The sequence below is a fragment of the Emys orbicularis genome, chromosome 13, assembly GCF_028017835.1.
Source record: "Emys orbicularis isolate rEmyOrb1 chromosome 13, rEmyOrb1.hap1, whole genome shotgun sequence".
NCBI classification, from domain to species: domain Eukaryota; kingdom Metazoa; phylum Chordata; order Testudines; family Emydidae; genus Emys; species Emys orbicularis.
Window position 1 is genome coordinate 23,164,524 of NC_088695.1, and position 19,283 is coordinate 23,183,806.

The window sequence follows — 19,283 nt, forward strand, 5'->3', positions numbered from 1 at the left end:
GAATCTGATGGTTAGATGCTGCCGATCCACAAACCACCACTCAGTGGCTGCCTAGCTGTGTAGGTGTCTAAAGCCCCTACACACCTAAATTTCTGAGGTTGCCTAACAATCTGCTACTGGGCATGCTCACTGCTGCCTCAGTCTAGGCAGCCAGACCCATATTTCATATCTCAGCCCCAACACGCTCCTCAAATTAAGTGTTCCCTGGCCTATCTCACTTGTGGGGCCCAGTTTGATAGGCCATTGAGCACTGGGTGCTGCAGGCCCAGCAGAAATTGTCTGCAGTCTATGGACAGCAGGACTTTAAATAACTCCAGACAGATGGGACAATGAGTTTCTTCCTGCAGACTCTCAGTTGGATTGGCAGCAGTCATGGCTCTTCAGGAGAGGAGCCGCCCCTGGATTTCCTTCTGAGCCTCAGCCTGGAGCAACAGTTGGCTGGTCCCCTCCCTGATACAGACTGGAGCTTGCTGAACTGAAATGACGCTCTAGGCAGTGGTACAGCTCTTGGGGGCTGGGGTGAGACTTGCCTGCTCTAGCTAAGAACTAAAGGAACTAAGGCCTGGAGCCACAAAGGGACCTCACAGCACCAAACTTTTAGACAGCAAGAAAATCACTAGAACCCACAAAGCCTGAGTTAGGTACCCAGGCTCCCTGTACAATGAATGGGGAGAAGGAGGTGCCTGAGAATGGGATCCACAAAAACCAGCAAGCTGGGCAGCGCCACACCAAAGGTAGCCAATGGGAAATGCCAATGAGAGGGGTGTGTCCTAAGCCCCACCCCTCTCTGGAACTTAGGCACCTAAGTCTGGCCAGGAGGAAGATGCCTGTGTCTTCTTGGGATCCAGAGCTAGGAACCCCTCTCCTGGAGTTAGGTGCTTAGGTTATTCTGCACAAAAACAAGGCACCAGAGGAGGAAGAGGTCATGGTGCTGCTGCCTCACTTACTGTATTTAAAGTACTCGACCAGGATGTGGGAGTCCAAGATTCAATGTCCCCCCTCTCTCTCTCATGGGGAGAAAAGATCTGAACAAGGGTCTCCCATGTCTCAGGAGAGAGTTCTAAACCCTGAGCTATGAATAGGCTTGGTAAAAGTCACTTAAGTTTTTAAATAATTTTGATGGATAACATTGATGTTTAATTTTGCGGGTTTAATTTTTTTGTCAATTTAAATTTTCACAATTTCCTCAGTTCTGGGTTCATAGAGTCCAACAAAATGTACACAGTCCAATGTCCCCACAAAATAAAGGGTCTTCAACCCACCTCTGGTTGCCTGTGAGTGGCACTCCCTTGGCTCAGGGCTTATAATGTTTCTATCCTCTCCAAGGGAGGGAAAAGGGGTCAGTGTCCCCTCCGTGAAAGAAGGTGGTTAATATGGGAGCCCGGACCCTCCCTTGCCACTGGGCACATGGTCAAATGCCTCTCCCATCATCCTCCAGATCCTCGTAGAATCTCTCCTGCAGTCTGGACTGCTGCACCCTTATCCAGGATCTCCCAAGGTAAGTCTCTCCCCATTCTGAGCTGTCTGGTTCTGGAAGGTGATTCATCAGTGCAAAGGTAACTCCCCTAGCTGACCCGGGAGGTAGGGGCGTGGCTCTGGCTCACTCAGCTCAGCGTGGCTGTCAGTCCATTTGTGGTGTCCAATAATCTGGACATCTTCTCTGTTCTAATGTCCATGGGGGGGGGGGGTGTTAGGGGAACCCAGGCCTGCCCCCTCCACTGGGTTCCAGCTCAGGGCTCTCAAGCTAGACAAGGAGAGTCAGGGTTTGCTGACCCTAACTGTGCCCTGAGCTCCTTCCTACCTTCCCTGGGGCCTCTGCAGGCATCCTACCCACAGCTCCTAGTCTCCTCTAGGCCAGGAGTCTCTCTCCCCCCAAGTCCCTCTGCAGGAGATGCTGGGGGAGAGGAGCTAGGGCTAGACCCTTAGTTCTCTCTGCCCCCAAGGGAGCCTGGAGCAAAGGGAAGTGGGCAGGGCCCTCCATGAGGACTTGCATCCCCAGCTGCTCCAGGGTGACAAGAAGGGACCCAAAGCCTGGCATGACCCTGGCTGTAGCAGGGGTTGGAGCATGGTCCCCTTAAAGGCCCAGGGTCACCACTGAACCAGGAAAAGAAGAACTTGACTCAAGCCTATTTCATTCCCTGCTCTGACTTTCCCTCCCCAAAGGGAACACTCACAGCCCCTGCAGCAGCAGATCCTACAGCCTGTTGGAGCCAGCCCTCCTACGTCTGGAGTCAGGAAGCTGGGGTCAGAGGTCGCTTATGTCAAATTCAGGGAGAGTGATGGTGAATCAGAGCAGGGCTGTGCTCTTCCTTATGGCTCTGGCTCTCTCCTGGGATACTGTGGAGTTGACATGCTGTGGCGGAAGGAGGCAGTTCAGAATCAATGGGTAGGCGCAGATGCTGGGCAAATGACCCTATCCCCAGGGGGCTGAGACATTGTGCCCAGGGAGAAATATCTGATTCATTGATCACAGAGCTTTAGAAGGGAATTGTTGCACCCAGGACAATGCTTATATGCTGCAGGTCACAACTTGTCATTGTCTCTCTCGACTGGGAGAACGTTCAGTGTCAGGGCTGGTCCCATCCTCTCTGAACCCAAGATTCATGAACAGCTCATCAGGAAGGAGAGAGACACCCCCCCCTCCCAGGCTCTAAAGTCCTTGATCAGATGAAGGGAGTGACTGTGAGGATAGTCCCCGCACAGGAATCTCAGTGCCACAGGAGATAAGAGCTGACTCCCTTGGGATTCTCCTGTTTCTCTAGGAAGGAGCCTGTGACTCTTATGTGAGGACCATCTCCTGGATCTCATGAAGGGACAGGGGGGCACTGAGGTTCTCATTCCCCAAGCCAGTCAGGGCCCTGTAGTTACTGCTCAGTAGAACCAGGCAGAGCCCTGGCTTGAAATCTGAGCTTCTTCCCCTGTCCCTGAAGGAGGAAGGGCCCAACACTGCATTGCCCTGACCAAGGATGGCCCAGTGGGGTGTAGGCTAGGAGGACAGATTGGAAAATTGATCTTCCAGTCCTCCCCAGCCCTAAGATAAAATTGCCCCCATTCCTCATTATTGGGCTCACCTCCAAGATGTATTGGAGCCTGTCTGTGTTTGGGAACTCTGCCTGCAGGTTCCCCAGCATGGCATTGAGGCGATCTGCCAAGACCTTGTGCAGAGCCTGCAAAGGAAGGGAGAGCCATGGGTCAGAGTTAGGGAAACTGGGGCCACACCTGCCGCAGGATGGTAAGATGGTCCTCTGTGAAGCACTGGTGAGACCTCAAACACATATCCTGGCTGCTCTCATTCACGTCCCACTGAAGGCAATTAGCAAGGGTTCATGGCAGGACGACAGCTGGTTCTTCAATCCATGCCTTAACAGGTCTCTACGGAGGACCTCGTAGGCAGCACAGTGTGGAACAGCCAAGCTGCTATGGATGGAAGCTGGGCTGCTGGGCAAAACACAGCATGTGGAAGGAAGGAAGGAATCCCCTCATTGGAATCAAGGGAGCAGGGGCCAGAGGCCACTCCTGCTCCTGGCATGGAGGAGCAGGAGGATGATCTACCTGGACGTGGGTGGTGTCCTTCTCCATGCCCATGGTGAAGACACCATGCAGGGCAGCTCACAGGAGGTGAGTCTCCAGCTCTGTGTCCAGGTCAGGTTTCATTGTGCTGGCAAGAGAGAGGAGCCTGATTAGACCATGCAGTGACAACATGGTCATGAAACCGCAGAGAAATAGGCACATACCGGTGAGAATGGAAATGGAGTCACCAAGCCAGGGAACGACAAGGCCAAGGCCTCACAGACAGTGAATGGCGGAGTTGGAATAATGCCTGTTCCCTGGATCCTATAGCTCCTCCTGTACATAGGCACTGACTCCATGGGTACTCCAGGGCTCAACCACCCACAGAAAAAGAACAGGGAGTGGTCAGCACCCACTAGCCACAGTGGTTCTGCAGCCCCAGGGCTGGCCACTGATCAGCTGCTGGGTGGCCCCCAAGGCTGGCTACCGAACAGCTGTTCGGTGGCCCCTGGGGCTGGCTGCTGATTAGCTGTTCTGTGGCTCCAGGGCTGGCCACCAATCAGCTGTTCAGCTGACCCTGGGGCTGGCCGTGGATCAGTGAGTGGCTGGCAGGAGGCACTCCGAAGGGGTGGAGAGGAGCGAGCGGCGGGGGCCTCGGGGGAGGGGGTGGAGTGGGGACAGGAAGAGGCGGAGTGAGGGCATGGCCTCAGGGGAGGAGGCTGAGCAGGAGCGGGGACTCGGGGTGGAGCTGGGGTGGAGCAGCCACTGGGAAAAATAAAATCAGCACCTGTGCTCCTGAATATGACCCCAGAAATGAGCCTCTCCCCAAGGACTTCGTAACATTACTAGAGTTAAAATAATAGCCCAGCTATGGGCAGAGTGTGAACTGCCTGCTGGGGGAGGGCGGGCTGCGCAGCCCCAGTCTGTCCAGCCCCGGAGCGCCGGGAGGGCGGGCTGCGCGGCCCCAGCTAGAACTGGGGCCACCGCATAGGTAGAGGCACAGAGGGGGCCTGTGCACAGAGTGTGGGCGGGGCCACACCTGGCTGTTTAGGGAGGCACCGCCTCCCCCAGCCTATGATACCCACAGCCCATGAGCCCAGCCAGGAGAGAGCGAATATTCCTGCCATCTCTGTCAGAGGAGCCACTCTTGAGAGGTGGCCTGGGAGTGGGAGGAGCAGTGACTCCCAGCCCTAGGTCTGAGCAGTTAGGGGAGCCAGGATGGAGGGTCTTGGTACCTGAGGCTGTGCCCAGTGATCAGGCAATTGGCAAGGACGGCACTGGGTGCAGAGTTACCAGGCAGCTCTTCAATCAGCTCCTGTGAGCCCCAAAGGAGTGTGTGGGAGTCAGGCCCCACTGACACTTCCCAGCAAGGAGGAGATTACACCGTGCCCCACACAGCCACCAGGATCCCCCCAACTGCCTCCCGCTCCTCCAATTCCTTCCTGCCCATCAAACATGGCCCTTCCAAGGATTCCCTCCCAGCTTGGTCCCCTTCCCCTTATTCCCTCCTACCTGTCCAAACTGCCTCCCATCCCAACTACGGAGCTGGGACCAGAGGCAATGCATGGCAGGGCATGTGGGGTCAAGTGTCCCCCAGATTGACCTGCTGGGGGGAAGGGAGAGGTTCTCTGTCCTCCCACTGCACCTGCCCCCGGCACACTCAACCCTGTCCCTGGCACCTGGGCCTGGGCGGGGAGCGGAGGAAACAGAACAGGCTGCTTCTCACGCCGACCACTCAGGGTCACTGCTTTGGGCAGTGCTGGAGCTGTCTGAGAGAACCTGACTGGGGATGCAGCAGGTTGCGCCCAGCCCAAGCCCGGCTGCTGGGGACAGGGCCCAAGGGAGCCGGAGCCCCCTGTCCTCCCAGCACGTTTCCAGCTTGCTCGCTGCCTGTCTCCAGCAGCCGGGCCCAGGCAGGGAGTGGGCTGCTGCCTCCAGGGTCTCTCAGGGCTTGTCTATACTTACCGCGCTGGTTCGGCGGCAGGCAATCGAACTTCTGGGTTCGATTTATCGCGTCTTGTCTGGACGCGATAAATCGAACCCAGAAGTGCTCGCCGTCGACTCCGGTAATCCTGCTCGGCGCGAGGAGTACGCGGAGTCGACGGGGGAGCCTGCCTGCCGCGTGTGGACCGCAGTAAGTTCGAACTAAGGTACGTCGACTTCAGCTACGTTATTCACGTAGCTGAAGTTGCGTACCTTAGTTCGAATGGGGGGGTTAGTGTAGACCAAGCCTCAGACAGCTGCTGCACTGCACAAAGCAGCAACCCAGAACAGCCAGTGTGAGCCGCATGAGAAGCAGCAGCTCCCTCCCCTTCCCCACCCAGCTGCCACGGAGAGCAGCCAAATGTGCCGGAGGTGTGTGGGGGGCAGCAGGAGAAGGACTGAGCCCCCTCACTTCCCCGCAGGTAAGATTGGGTGGTAGAGCATGGCAGCCCCAGGCTGCACACGGCAAGGGTGGGGGGGTCTCTGGGAAGAGGAGATATGAGGGGTGGGCATGCAGGGCCGGCTTTAGGAAGTGCGGGGCTCAATTCGAACAGTTTCGACGTGGCCCCAGCAGGGATGACTAAAAAAAAAGCCACTTAAAAAGAACCCTTTCATTTCTTCCATGTATTATTTACTTTCCATGACTATATAAATAATAACAAAATTATATATTACATACATTGCGTCATATATTAATTAGCTGATTTTCACTTTCATATTAGGAAAATAATTCATGTTTTGATAGTTGTACAACTGATTTTCTTCAATAATGTTTATTTTATTAAAATTTATAAAATATTTCCTTATTAATATAAAATTGTGCCCTCCTTCCCCCCCCCCCCAGCGCCTCCCGGCCCACGGAAACAAACCCTGCTTCCCCAGCGCCGCCCCGCCGAAACAGCTGTGGGCCGAAAAGGAAGAAAAGGAAGGTTGGGGGGGGGGGGTGACATAGGGTCAACAGATCACAGCAGTAAAATAGGACCCGACCCCTCCCCGCTCGGCCCCACCATCACACCCCTCTTCACCCCCTAGCCCCCCGCTGGCTTGCTGTGTCCCTCCTAGTCAGTCCCCCACCCACCACTTGTCTCCTTTCACCTTCTTCCTCCCCTGCCAGAAACCCCCATGCCCGCCCCTAGAACACCTGCTGGCTCACTGCTTGCCTCTTTGCCCATCCGCCGCTTGCCCACCCGCTCGCCGCTCGCCCCCCCCAAGTATAAAGCTTCATTCAAAGACCCAGGGGTCACTATGTTACTGCACACAGCAGTCAATCAGTGCAGTTGAAGATAAATCTCTGCATTATGCATTTTTGTATAACTTTTATATGACTTTGTATTGAACCTTGGTAATGTTATAGCTGGCCCCTAAGGTAGTATAATTAAGGTAAAAGAAAAATGTCTTTTTGCTAGAAGTAGAATAAGATCTTCCCCCCACTTTGTAATCAATTGACCTGTTGAATGAATGAGTTGTGAATGAGGAAGGTGTGGAAGGCAGGCACTTCCAGACAGCTGCAACCCTTGGAGAGGGGCTGGGAGCCAGCCAAGGAGAGCTTTGCCCAGGGCTGAGTGGGACAGAGTTTGGGTGCAGGCTCCGGGCTGGGGCACGGTGAGGGGTGCAGGATGGGTGGAGGGGTGCAGGCTCTGGGAGGGAGTGCGGAGGGGTGGGTGCAGGCTCTGGGACAGAGTTTGGGGGCCGGAGAGGGGGTGGTGGGTGCTGGGGGGGAGGGGACTGCCATCACATGTGGCTTCCTTCCTCCCCTGCTGCCCCTCACCATAGCCTCGGTGGGGGATGGGGCTGCCCCTTGCCCAGTGTTTGCAGGAGTGGTGGCTGGGGGGAAACCCAGTCAAACTCTGGTTTTACTCTTTCATTGATGGGTCACTTTAACCCCTTACAAACCCCTTCCCGCCTCTCTCACCCCCCTTTTCTACTGGGCTTGTTTGATCTTTTCGGTGGAGCCAGATGAAAACCACAAACCCCAGCCAGAGCAACAGGCTGGAAGACTAGACTGAACCCACCACCCACCCAGTCTAGTCCATCCCAGAGCCCAGGACTGAGGGCAAATGTCCCCCCACCCCCGGGCCACCTGCTTCCACTCCTGGCCTCTCCTAGCGCCGCCAGAGATTCTGTGTGGCTGCATCAGGTGGGATTTCAACTGGACCCCCCTGCTAAATTCACCCCTGTTTTGCGACCACTCTGCACCAAAAGCACCTTCCTTCCCTGCCCTAGAGCTGCTGGATGGCTAGAAAGCTGAACTGGGTGTTTGATCGATCCAGAATATTATCGTGCCCCTCCCCCCAAAAAAACTTAATGTCCACACAGCTTTGGGGGGGGGGGATATTCCTCCCCCCCAAAGCCGGTCTATTTTATTGTTGCAGGGCAAATGAAGGAGCCAGAGTTTAATGGAAATATTCAGCCCCTACAGTGGTCTTGCAGCAGGGGAAGCAGAGTTGATGGAAAGGGAACTGGTTTGGATAGGAGCCCCCCATCCCCCTCCTTTGCAAAATAATTTGGGGAGGGGAATCAGATCACTCCGTGCCTCAGTTTCCCCTCTCTCGGGGGAGAAGGGAGAGATAAAAGTCTCAGCCTGCCGTGTTGCAGACCTTTCGCATTCTCCCCTCTTGATGTATTTGATTTCCTCCTCCAAACCTCCCTCTCTCTCTCACCTGGAATTCACAGCACTAAGTACTGGCTCGGGGCTTTCTTCCTGGGTTACATGATCCCGAGTTTAGTTTTGAAACAGACACAGGCAGGCACAAACTCACCCTCAAACAGCAACACCACCGAAAACCACAAAACCAACCCAATATTACAAACCTATGGCGAATCACGGGGTCAAACACTCACCAACCGAAGCCCCAGCAGCTGCTAAGGTGAGTGAGGTCCACTGCAGAGATTGCTGTCTCCCACCGGACCGGAAGCCCCCTTGGCGTCTCCTCCAGGTGAGTGCCGGGGGGGAGGGGAGGGGAAGGCTGCAAAGCACATGTGCCTTCTCCCCCCCTACCCCCACCTGACCTGCGCTGCCTCTGCTTCAGCCCTCTGCCGGCCAGCGTCTCTCATTGCCTAGCAGCAACAGCTACTGCTTCTGGGAGAGCCACGGAGCTTTGCTTCAGGCAGGGAAGCTGCCCGATCTGCGCGGGGCCCTCTTAGGGGCGGGGCCCAATTCAGGGGAATCGGTGGAATCGGCCTAAAGCCGGCCCTGGGGCATGTGTCCTCCCGTTTAGATTATGTCCCCCAAGTATGGGGAGGCATGAGTCAACTGTGCCCCAGCCTCAGCTGTCCTTCCAGTCCACAATTCCCCTACTGCCCACTAATGACCAGTCTCAGAATTTCTCCATTCTCTTCTCCCCAATCCTCAGCCCCAGCAATCCCTGCCCTCTGCAGCCTCCTCCAGCACCACCCATCCCCCATCCATTGGCCCAAGGGAGGCCACTGCCTATCCCATGTCTCTCTCCTCCCTCAAGCTGCTGGGCACCTTGTCTCACTCACCACAATCCTCTCCACCACAGCTGCTTTGGAGCAGGTCGACTCCAGCATGTCCTGCCCCATCTGCTATGCAGTGAGGAGACACTTTGAGCTAGAAAATTCGATAAGATGTTTGTCTGTGCTAAGTAGTTGCTGTTCTTAACAATTTTAAAGTACTAAAATACAAATGCAATCGAATATTTCAGATAGTAGATTATGTCATAATATGATATGACTCAATGTGATAGGACACCTCACTTTATGCACTGCTGCTCCTAGCGACCCTCCCAAATGGATCCTCCCGGCTCGCCATTCTCCACCCACCATGAGGTAGGCAGGAGAAGATTGTTTTCCTTATCTGGGAGAGGGAGAAACTCAGGCTGAAAAAGGTGAAGTGACTTGTCTTAGATCACACAGCCAGTCAGTGGCAGAGTTGGGAATAGGACCCAGGAGTTCTGACTTTCAAACTAACCATCACATCTTGAATTTCATACATTGACTGATCAGAATAAAGTGCTCTCAAATGAGCTACGACCCACAATTGTTCACAGTAATTATTCAGCACGTATTCTAGAAGACCTAGAACAATACAGAGAATCATGAACTGCTCAGAGATGAGGAGAAGCAGCAAGATTAATCATGAACTGCTCAGAGATGAGGAGAAGCAGCAAGATTAACCCAATACGTGATCGGTTGTGACTTATTTGTCTGGTCTGAAAAGAGAACAAAACAATCTGAGATTCCTCCCTGTCAATAGCCCTCTGCTTGGCCAATCAGCATTGAGACTCTGAGAGGTGGGAGGCTGAGGGATCTCGCTGGATGTCCCAAAGGATGGCCCAGGTCACCACCAGAGGGGAACACTCTCAGAGCACTATTCCAGTCCACATCTTTGTGAGGGCCTCCCACAATGAGAGCAACCCCCCTCCCCCCTCTCACGCCCCTCCTTGGTGGAGGGAGGGAAGCAGGGAAAAGGGAAAAAAAGAAGCAAGCGAAGAAGAGGAAGGAGAGAGGGAAAGAGGAAAAGGGAAACCAAAAAGGACAAACTCCAATGTCCCCAGTGATTCTAAGGGACAAAGTCCTAGGTAGGAAATCAAATTCTGCCACCTTAACCTAGTGTTTTTTGTGCCTAGAATTCCTCCTGCACCAGGTGGATCAGACTGAACAGGTTCCAAACCTCTCTACAGTCCTGTATTGTAGACAGGCCCCAACTGTGTCTCAGTTTCCCACTCTGTAAAATGGGTATAATAAACAAAACCTTCATTATCTCTATTTTATAGTTGAGGAAACAGAGGCACACAGAGGTGAAGAGACTTGCTCCTGGTTACAAAGCCAGGAATAGAAAACGACTGGTCTTCTGATTGCCAGTCCTGGGTCCTAGCACTGATTGTCCTGGCCTCTCTGCTCTAACTTTAATCACAGCCCAGCTAAAATTTTTCTTCTTCTCCATGTCCCTTAACTCCACATCACTGCAGAAGAAGGATTTTCTGTTAGCCATCTGGCTCTAATGCATGTGGCTCTCATTCCAAAAGACATTCTCTAGCTCAGTCACATGTTATGGGTTTGATGGAGGAACCACTTGGTGACATTCTACGGCTTGTGTTATACTGCAGGTCAGACTAGATGGACATAATGATCTTTTATTGGACCAACTTGTGTTGGTGAGAGAGACAAGCTTTCAAGCCACACAGAGCTCTTCAGGTCTGGGAAAGGTATGCTGCACAGTCACAGCTAAATGCCAGATGGGAACCGACTGGTTAGCATACGTAGTTAGTACATATTGTAAGGGATCATTCAAGGTAGAGTGGCTACAACTACAGTGCATGGATTCGGGACAGGCAGCTGTGTTCCTTCCTTTAGCCAGAGGGGAAGGTTTAACCCCTGCATGTGGACTTTACTTCGCCCTCCACAGGATTCAAACACGGTTCGTTGGTGCTCCACTGCATAAAATCTCCCCTGACAAGTCTGTCTGAATGGTCTCTCATCATTGGCGGTGCAAATAAGAGGCTTGGGGAGGCTAAGTCTCCCCAAAATAAAAGAGGCTGGGGCAAATGCTGGATGCGGTGCAGGTCACCTCCCTTTGGAGGGGTGCTGGCCAGCGGCCTTTGCGCCCTGGGAGCAGGAGCACCGGAAGCTCCCTAGAATGGGGGGGGCACCACCACCTGGACTGTGGCCTAGCCCATGCTTCAATTCTTCCCCCTAGGCCCCATCCCCACTGTGCCTCTGCCCCCAAGGCCCTGCCCTCACTCCACCTCTTCCCACCACCACCCCCCACCTCTTCTCCCGAGGCCCTGCCTTCACTCTACCTCAGCCAGGGGGTCATGGCCCCATCACTTTTTTCCTGGCTTGCGAGCGATGGGGGAGAGGGAAGGGGCAGAGATGAGTGAGCAGCGGGCGGGGCCTCGGGGGAAGAGGCAGAGCGGGGATCAAAAGAGGCGGACCGAGGGCTGGGTCTTGGGGGAGAAAGGCAGTGTAGGAGAAGGGTCTCTGGGCAGAGCAGGGGGCACTGGGTGCCCCCCCTTTAGGGAGCTTCCTGTGCTCCAGTGCACAAAGGCGGTGGGCTGGCACTCCTCCAAACGAAGTTGATCCGTGCTGCATTGCCCCCTGCATAGGCAGCTGTCATAACTATAAAGGGAAGGGTGACAGCTCTCCTGTGTACAGTGCTATGGAATCCCTCCTAGCCAGAGACTCCAAATCCTTTTACCTGTAAAGGGTTAAGAAGCTCGGGTAACCTGGCTGACACCTGACCCCAAGGACCAATAAGGGGACAAGATACTTTCAAATCTTGGGGGGGGGAAAGGCTTTTGTGTGTGTCCTTTGTTTAAGGGGTTGTTCGCTCTTGGGACTGAGAGGGACCAGACATCAATCCAGGTTCTCCCCATCTTTCTAAACAAGTCTCTCTTATTTCAAAATTGTAAGTAAAAGCCAGGCAAGGCGTCTTAGATTTACTTTGTTTTCTCAACTTGTAAATGTACCTTTTACCAGAGTGTTTATTTTTGTTTGCTGTACTTTGAACCTAAGACAGAAGAGGGGGGTCCTCTGAGCTCTTTAAGTTTGATTACCCTGTAAAGTTATTTTCCATACTGATTTTACAGAGATGATTTTTACCTTTTTCTTTAATTAAAAGCCTTCTTTTTAAGAACCTGATTGATTTCTCCTTGTTTTAAGATCCAAAGGGGGTTTGGATCTGTATTCACCAGGAGTTGGTGAAAGGAAAGAGGGGGGAAGGGTCAATTTCTCCTTGTTTTAAGATCTAAAGGGGGTTTGGATCTGTATTCACCAGGAGTTGGTGAAAGGAAGGAGGGGGGAAGGGTCAATTTCTCCTTATTTAAGATCCAAGGAGTTTGGATCTGTATTCACCAGGGAATTGGTGAAGGTCTCTCAAGGCTACCCAGGAAAGGGAATTAGCTTTGGGATGGTGGCAGCGGACCAGAACTAAGCTGGTAGTTAAGCTTAGAAGTCTTCATGCAGGCCCCTACATTTGTACCCTAAAGTTCAAAGTAGGGATACAGCCTTGACAGCAGCCTTTTTTATTTTGGGGGAACAGCCTCCCCAAGCATCTTATACGCGCTGCCCATGGTCTCTCTTACCTTCCCTCCAAGCGGTGCCCTCCCTGGGAGCAGGGGCTGGGGCCCGGGAATGGGGGTCCTGGCCAGGCTGGGGTCTGTGCACTAGGAGAGGCTCCTGGGAGCAGCGGGAATGTCAGTGCTGGAGATTCACCTCTCCTGGCTGCAGCCAGGGCTTGGGGGTCCCAGTAGCAGCCGCCGGGGCTCGGGGATCTTGCAAGGAGCGCGGGCTCCCCACAGCGCCCAAGTCACTGCAGCGAGAGCGATTCACTTCCTGCTGCCTGGACTGAGTGACCCCAGCGATCGCTCCCAAAGTCGCATCCCAGCTGCTCCTGGGTCCTAGTGATCAAGGGATTGCACTGCAGCCCCCCTGCCCCAGACCCTGCCTCCTGGGGCCCCACGTCCCCTGAGCACGAGCAACTTCTCTCAGCATTAAGGGAGCATCGTGCAAAGAAGCCACCGTGTCAATGATGGGGATAAAAGAGACATCCAGATACCAGGCAAGAAGGAAAAGGGGGGTTTCTATGGAGACTGGGGATTGTTCCAGAGAGTCCCCAATATCAATGGGGACAAGGGGTGATGGCTCCTGATCTTAATGAGGCAGCCCAGAGATGCAGAGAATACGTTTCTTGGTGACACTGACTCTGTGTGTGAGTCACTCTGGTAACAGACTGGCACAGGGAACAGTTTGTCAGAGACGGTCTCTTGTCTCCACACCAGGCTCACTGGCTACTAGCCCTGGGCCTGAGCTACAAGCTCTGCACCCCTAACTCGGGCCATGTAGCTGTCAGTGCTTTGCCACCAGGTTCCTCTGGGTATTCGCAGGGCTGGATTAACCCATCCCTGGGCTCTAGGCAACCCCCTCCCATGTCTGCCCCGTGCCAGTCCCCCTCTGTCCCCCTCCTGGCTCCTTTCCCCATGTGGGCACTAACTGCCTCTCCCCATGCTGCGCCTGGATGTTGGCGGTGAAGCACCAGCTGGCCTGGTTCCAGGGCTGCTGCTCTGCGCACTCTGGATAGGCCCCAGTGTCCCATCCCCATTATGATGGTGGAGGGAAGGAGCTGAGTGAGTGGCATTGTGCCATGTGGGTTGCAATAACAAATTTGGCCTCGTCCCTCCCTCCCCCCCCATGAAATGGGGCACAGGCTTAGAACAAACCTGAGTGGGCAGTGGGGCAGCCACATGCAAGACAGGCCAGGGAAAACTTAGTTTGAGAAGCACCTGAGGGATTTAGGTACCTGGGGGATTTTAACAGCAGAAATTTAGGTGAATAGGATCCTTAGACACCTTCAAAGTTAGGCAGCAGCTGGCAGGGGGAGGGAGGAGGGGTTAGAATATTCAAGCCTGCCTGTAAAGGCCTATATACTTAGGGTTACCATCCGTCCGTATTTCCCCGGACATGTCCGGCTTTTGCGTCTTTAAATAGCCGTCCAGGAGGAATTGTTAACGAGATTAAAAGGTCCGGGATTTTTTCTCCTTCCCTCCCTCCCTCCTGTCCACGCAGAGTGCGGCCTTGCTGATTGGGCAGCTGGGCCTGATTGAGCCGCTCCCATTGGCCTCCAGTAGCCAGAGGCCCTCCCCTGCTCCCCCCCTCTTCCTCCCCTGCTGCCTGCAGCCCAGAGTAACAACAAAAACATTCCCCCCTGCAGCATGTTTTGCCTACACGTGGAGCCAGCAGGCATGGGCATGGTAGGAGTCCCGGCGCGCAGTCAGGGAGCAGGGGGAAGGTTGTGGGTCGGGAGTTCTGGGGGGGGGCCTGTCAGGGGGCGGGGGTGTTTAGAGGGATCGGAGCAGTCAGGACAGGGAGCAGGGGGGAGGGTTGGATTGGTTCTGGGGGTCCTGTCAGGGGGCGGGGAGTGGTTGGATGGGGCGTGGGAATCCCGGGGGCCTGTCTGGAGGTGGGGGTGTGAATATGGGGTGGGGGGGCGGCGGGTTATATTCTTTTGTGGTGCCTGAGCTCCAGCAATATCCAGGGCAAGGGGCCCTGCTCCAGTAGGGTTACCATACGTCCGGATTTTCCTGGACATGTCCGGCTTTTTGGTCCTCAAATCCCCGTCTGGGAGGAATTTCCAAAAAGCAGGACATGTCTGGGAAAATAGGGAGGCATGGTAAGGGGACCGCCCCCTCCCCGGGCTCCAACTTTCTGGGGCCAGGCGGCGGCTGTTCGTTCTCCCCAGCTGGGCAGCCTGACTCGGGAGCAGCCACTGCTGCAACTCCCACTGCCGCGGGGGGGAAGCGCCAAGCATGTGGCGCTCTGCGGCTGTGGCTCTGGCGCCCGGGGCGTGAACCCCCTGAGCCCAGGCCTGCTGCGGGGACCCAGCTGGTGCAATCCTGCGGGCGGCCCCGGAGTGGGGGCAGCAGGCCTCAGCCCCCCCGTCCCGCTCGGGTCCCGTAGGGGAACAAACGAGGCTGGGCTGCCGATGCCTCCGCCCCGGGGCCGCCGCGGGATTGCAGCACCAGCAGGGCAGCCAGCCCAGACGCGACTGGCCAAGGGCTGGGCGCAGCGTGCGCGCTGCTGGGTCCCCGCAACAGGCCCGGGCTCGGGGGGTTCGGGCCCGGGCGCCAGAGCCGCAGCCACTGAGCGCCATGGCTGCTTCCTCCCCCCACAGCAGTGGGAGCTGCAGCAGCGGCTGCTCCCAAGTCCGGCTGCCCAGGTGGGGAGAACGAACAGCCACTGCCTGGCCCCGCGGGCCGCCCCCCTACTCTCCCTCCAGGTACCGCCCGAGTCCTGCCTGCTCGGGGCCAGGCCAGACTCACACTCACCCCATCCCCGTGCTCCCCCTGCATCTCCCGGGCCTCCCTCCAGCGCTTGCGGAGGGAGGAGGAATGGTGGGGGGGGGTTGGCTTTTTGGTTTTTGCTCTGCTGCCGTTCCCCCCCCCCACCCGGTCACCCTGGGGGCGGAGTTGGGGTGGGGAAGGGGCAGAGTTGGGGCGGGGGCCCCCTGGAGTGCCCTTTTTTCGCAGGATTGAAATATGGTAACCCTATATATACTTTAAGAACTTAGGTGTATTTTTATCACTTAGCTAGTTACAGGGGTATACAAACAAAGAATCAAAATCACAGTCTGCCTGTGTATGGGCCTTCTCTCACTAGGATAGCCTGAGGCCTTGTTCTTAAGCTAAGGCCTTTGGCTAAGCAGCAGGGGCAGCCATAAACTGGGAAGTGTACAGTCACATTCTCACATCCCAAACCAGTCACATTGAAATAAGGTGGTATTAGGCTGTTAGGAAGACGATCCTGTCCTCATAGTGCCCATCACCACCAGATAAAGAAACAGATCTTATGATGGTTAAAAAAAACCTTAGTTTAATAGCATCCTGTCTTGCAAGAAATCACCTAGCAATGGTTGTGGTTGTGAAACCCTCATTTCTGTATTGTTTTATCTTTATGGCCCCCACTTTTCTATTATTAATCTGTCTGGTTCTCTAATTGTTTCTGTCTGCTGTATAACTAATTTTGCTAGGTGTAAGTTAATTAGGGTAGTGGGATATAATTGGTTAGAGAAGTATGTTACAATATGTTAGGATTGGTTAGTTAAATTTCAGTAAAATGATTGGTTAAGGTATAGCTGAGACTATTACTATATAAACTGGGGTCAAACAGGAAGTGGGGGAAGGGAAATTGGAATCATGTTTGCTAAGGGGGGGAACGGGAACAGAAAATAGGGAACGGGGAACAGAGACACAGGCAAGGCTCTGCGGCGTCAGAGCTGGGAAGGGGGACATGGTGTAACGCTCTGCAGCATCAGAGCTGGGAAGGGGGACGCGGGGTAAATGCTCTGTGGCATCAGAGCTGGGAACGGAACACTGGGGAACAGACTCTATCGGCGTATAGAGATAAGCCGGACTGGTGTGAATGGCTTCAAAATATGCTTTCTTGGAAATGAACCCCAATAAACATTGCATAGTCTGCGCTTTGAGACTTCTGATCTTCTGCTTTCTATGTGACAAGAACTGGGTGAGAGGGTGAAGGGAAAGCCCTCTAACGGGGTTTGAGTATCAGTGCCATTTAAATGTCAGATTCAGGTACCTAACGTGAAAGTAGCAGCTGGGCACCTAAATCTTTTTGGGGCTCTAGCCCCTGGTGCCTAACCTGCTTTGGAAACCCCACTAGGCCTCCATTTGGTTCATCCAGTGCCTAATACCTTTAAAAATCCAACCCTAAGTCATTTTTGAAAAAATGCTTTTGAAAAACTTACCCAAAACCTAATGGGCTTTAAAAATCAGTTTAATATAATCTGGGTCCATAAGCACTAAAATACCTTCATCAGAACAGTATGGGGCTTTGAATGGTATCACTCCATGGCAGCATCTGACAGTCGGTGCTAAATGTCTGAACAGACCCAATGTTAATGATTATTGCTAAAGCCAGTAACAGATTGACTTTTCTCAGAAAATGTGTTCAGCACTCTAGGAGCAAGTGCTGTAATTGTGGAGAACAATCTGTGTTTGTCACACACAACTGGAATTAATTTGCAAACTAGATACCACAGATTAGGCCTGAATAAAGACTGGGAGTGGTTGGGTCATTACAAAACCTAAACTTAATTTCCCCAATACTAATTTCTCCCTACTGTTACTCATACCTTCTTGTCAACTGTTTGTAATGGGCCACTCTCTTACCACTTCAAAAGTTATTTTTCCTCCTTTGGTATCCTGCTGTTCATTGTTTTATCTTGTTAGACTGACCTAATACTTGGTAAAGCAACCCCCGTCCTTTCATGTATTTATACCTGCTCCTGTATCTTTTACTTCATACATCTGATGAAATGGAGTCTAGCCCACGAAAGCTTATGCCCAAATAAATTTGTTAGTCTTTAAGGTGCCACAAGGAATCCTCGTTTTTTTTGCTGATACAGACTAACACGGCTACCACTGAAACCTGACAACAGAAGTTGAATACTTGCTTTAGGTGCAGAGCCTCATTCTGTCAGCAATCGGGAGATGCTGCCCCCTCCCCATATCATTCCTCTTGGGGCATCACTCATAGCCCTTTAGATTTCAGGGTCACTCCTCACATTTATAAAATCATTACGTTGGCTATTCTGCATATTGAGACTGTAAACTCATTTCCTTGGGAGCTGTCTCTCACGATGGGTATATACAGCACCTAGCACAATATAGACTTTGTCTTCTGTGGAGCTTCTGGCTGCTGCTGTATTACAAATAACCATGGTGTTCACTAAGATACAATTATTTTGTAACCAGAGAAGAATGAATTTGGGGAAAGTTGTGGTATGAGGAACAGGCCGAGAATCAACAGAGAGACTCCCAAACCTAGCAATCTATACTTCCAGTCCTGCAAAATCTTAGTCACATGTTTAATTGTACTACTGCCAATAGTCCCACTGATTTAAATGGGTCTGAGCTAGAATTAGGCAGGTGGTAAGGTTGAACGAGGTGGGGTCTTGGTCAGAAACACAGCTCAGAGATCAGAATCACTTTAGCCATATTAGATAGATAGATAGATAATATGGCTAAAGCGATTCTGATATATATAAAAATCAGTGGTTCTCAGCTCAGCTGTGTGCTAAAGGCCGCCTACATGCCCGGGGTCCTGGGTTCCCAGCTGCCTGGCATGGCCTGCCCTGGGGAGTGGGAGTCTGGGGTCAGGGCTGCTGGTGGGCCCCACAGGGTCTGCAGTCTGGGGCTTCCGGTAGGCCGCAGGCGGTTGGGGGTCCAGGGCTCCTGGCCAGCCCTGCAGGATCGGGACCCAGCGCAGCCACCCAGCACTGCAAGCTCCGAGCACCGGGGCAGCTGGCCCACCCGGTGTGGCAGGGGTTGGGGCAGCCATCTGGCCCCATGGGTTCTGAGGAAGCCGGCTGGCCCCGTGGAGTCCATGGCGGGAAGCCAGCCCCCCCAGCGCAGCGAGGGTCGGGGCTATCACTGCCCAACAACCCGGCCCCTGCGGCCCAGGTAACACACTGTGGGCCACATATGCAGCCCACCACCGATATAGATATAGAAATAAATTTTAGAGTATACTACCTGCAGCTGAGCCTCCGACAGGGTAGAGGTGGTTTTATGGGTGACCTCACTGTGCATTTCTGTACCAGACCATGTTTGCATTGCTTTTACTATTAACCTGCCTCTGAATTTGGTGGGTATTTAATGCACAACAAAGGACACAGAGTGTGAGAAAATAAATTTGACTTTATTATTCCAAAGGACAAACAAAGACAGACTCCTTTCCCCATCCCCCACCCAGCTCAGCACGGTACTTTTCATCCCCAGGCCAGCACATTGTTGCACCCAAATCCCTCATGCACCAGCAGTAGAGCAACATTTACAAACTGGCAAAAAAGTGCAGAGAATCCAGGAGAGATGCTGGGACCCAGGCACAAAGCAAACACTCCGAGAGCAGGGAATCCAAGGAGCTGAGATTAGAGGGGTACAGTGTGGGGAAGACAACATCTGTCGTCCCCACACAGGATACACTGATAGATTGGGAGGGAGTGACCAGCTGGGCTGTCATGCTCCTTGTTTCCCTCTGGCCTCTATGATGGGGGTTAGCCTGGCTTCAAGGCTGGCCCAGGCCTGTTTACTTTTCTCCTTCTTGTCTCTGCCCAGCCCCATCCTCTCAGTAATCTGGAGATGCTGCATCCTCCCCTCATCACTCCTCTTGGGGCATCATTTGTAATGCTTTAGATTTCAGGGATGGCTTCACTCAGTACTCACAGGGCAATTCCTGTCTCTCTCTGGTATTGGTGCAGCAAGTTCACAGTTCTCAGCCTCAGCTGTCTGGCTCTCAAGAGAAAAGTCTGCAGT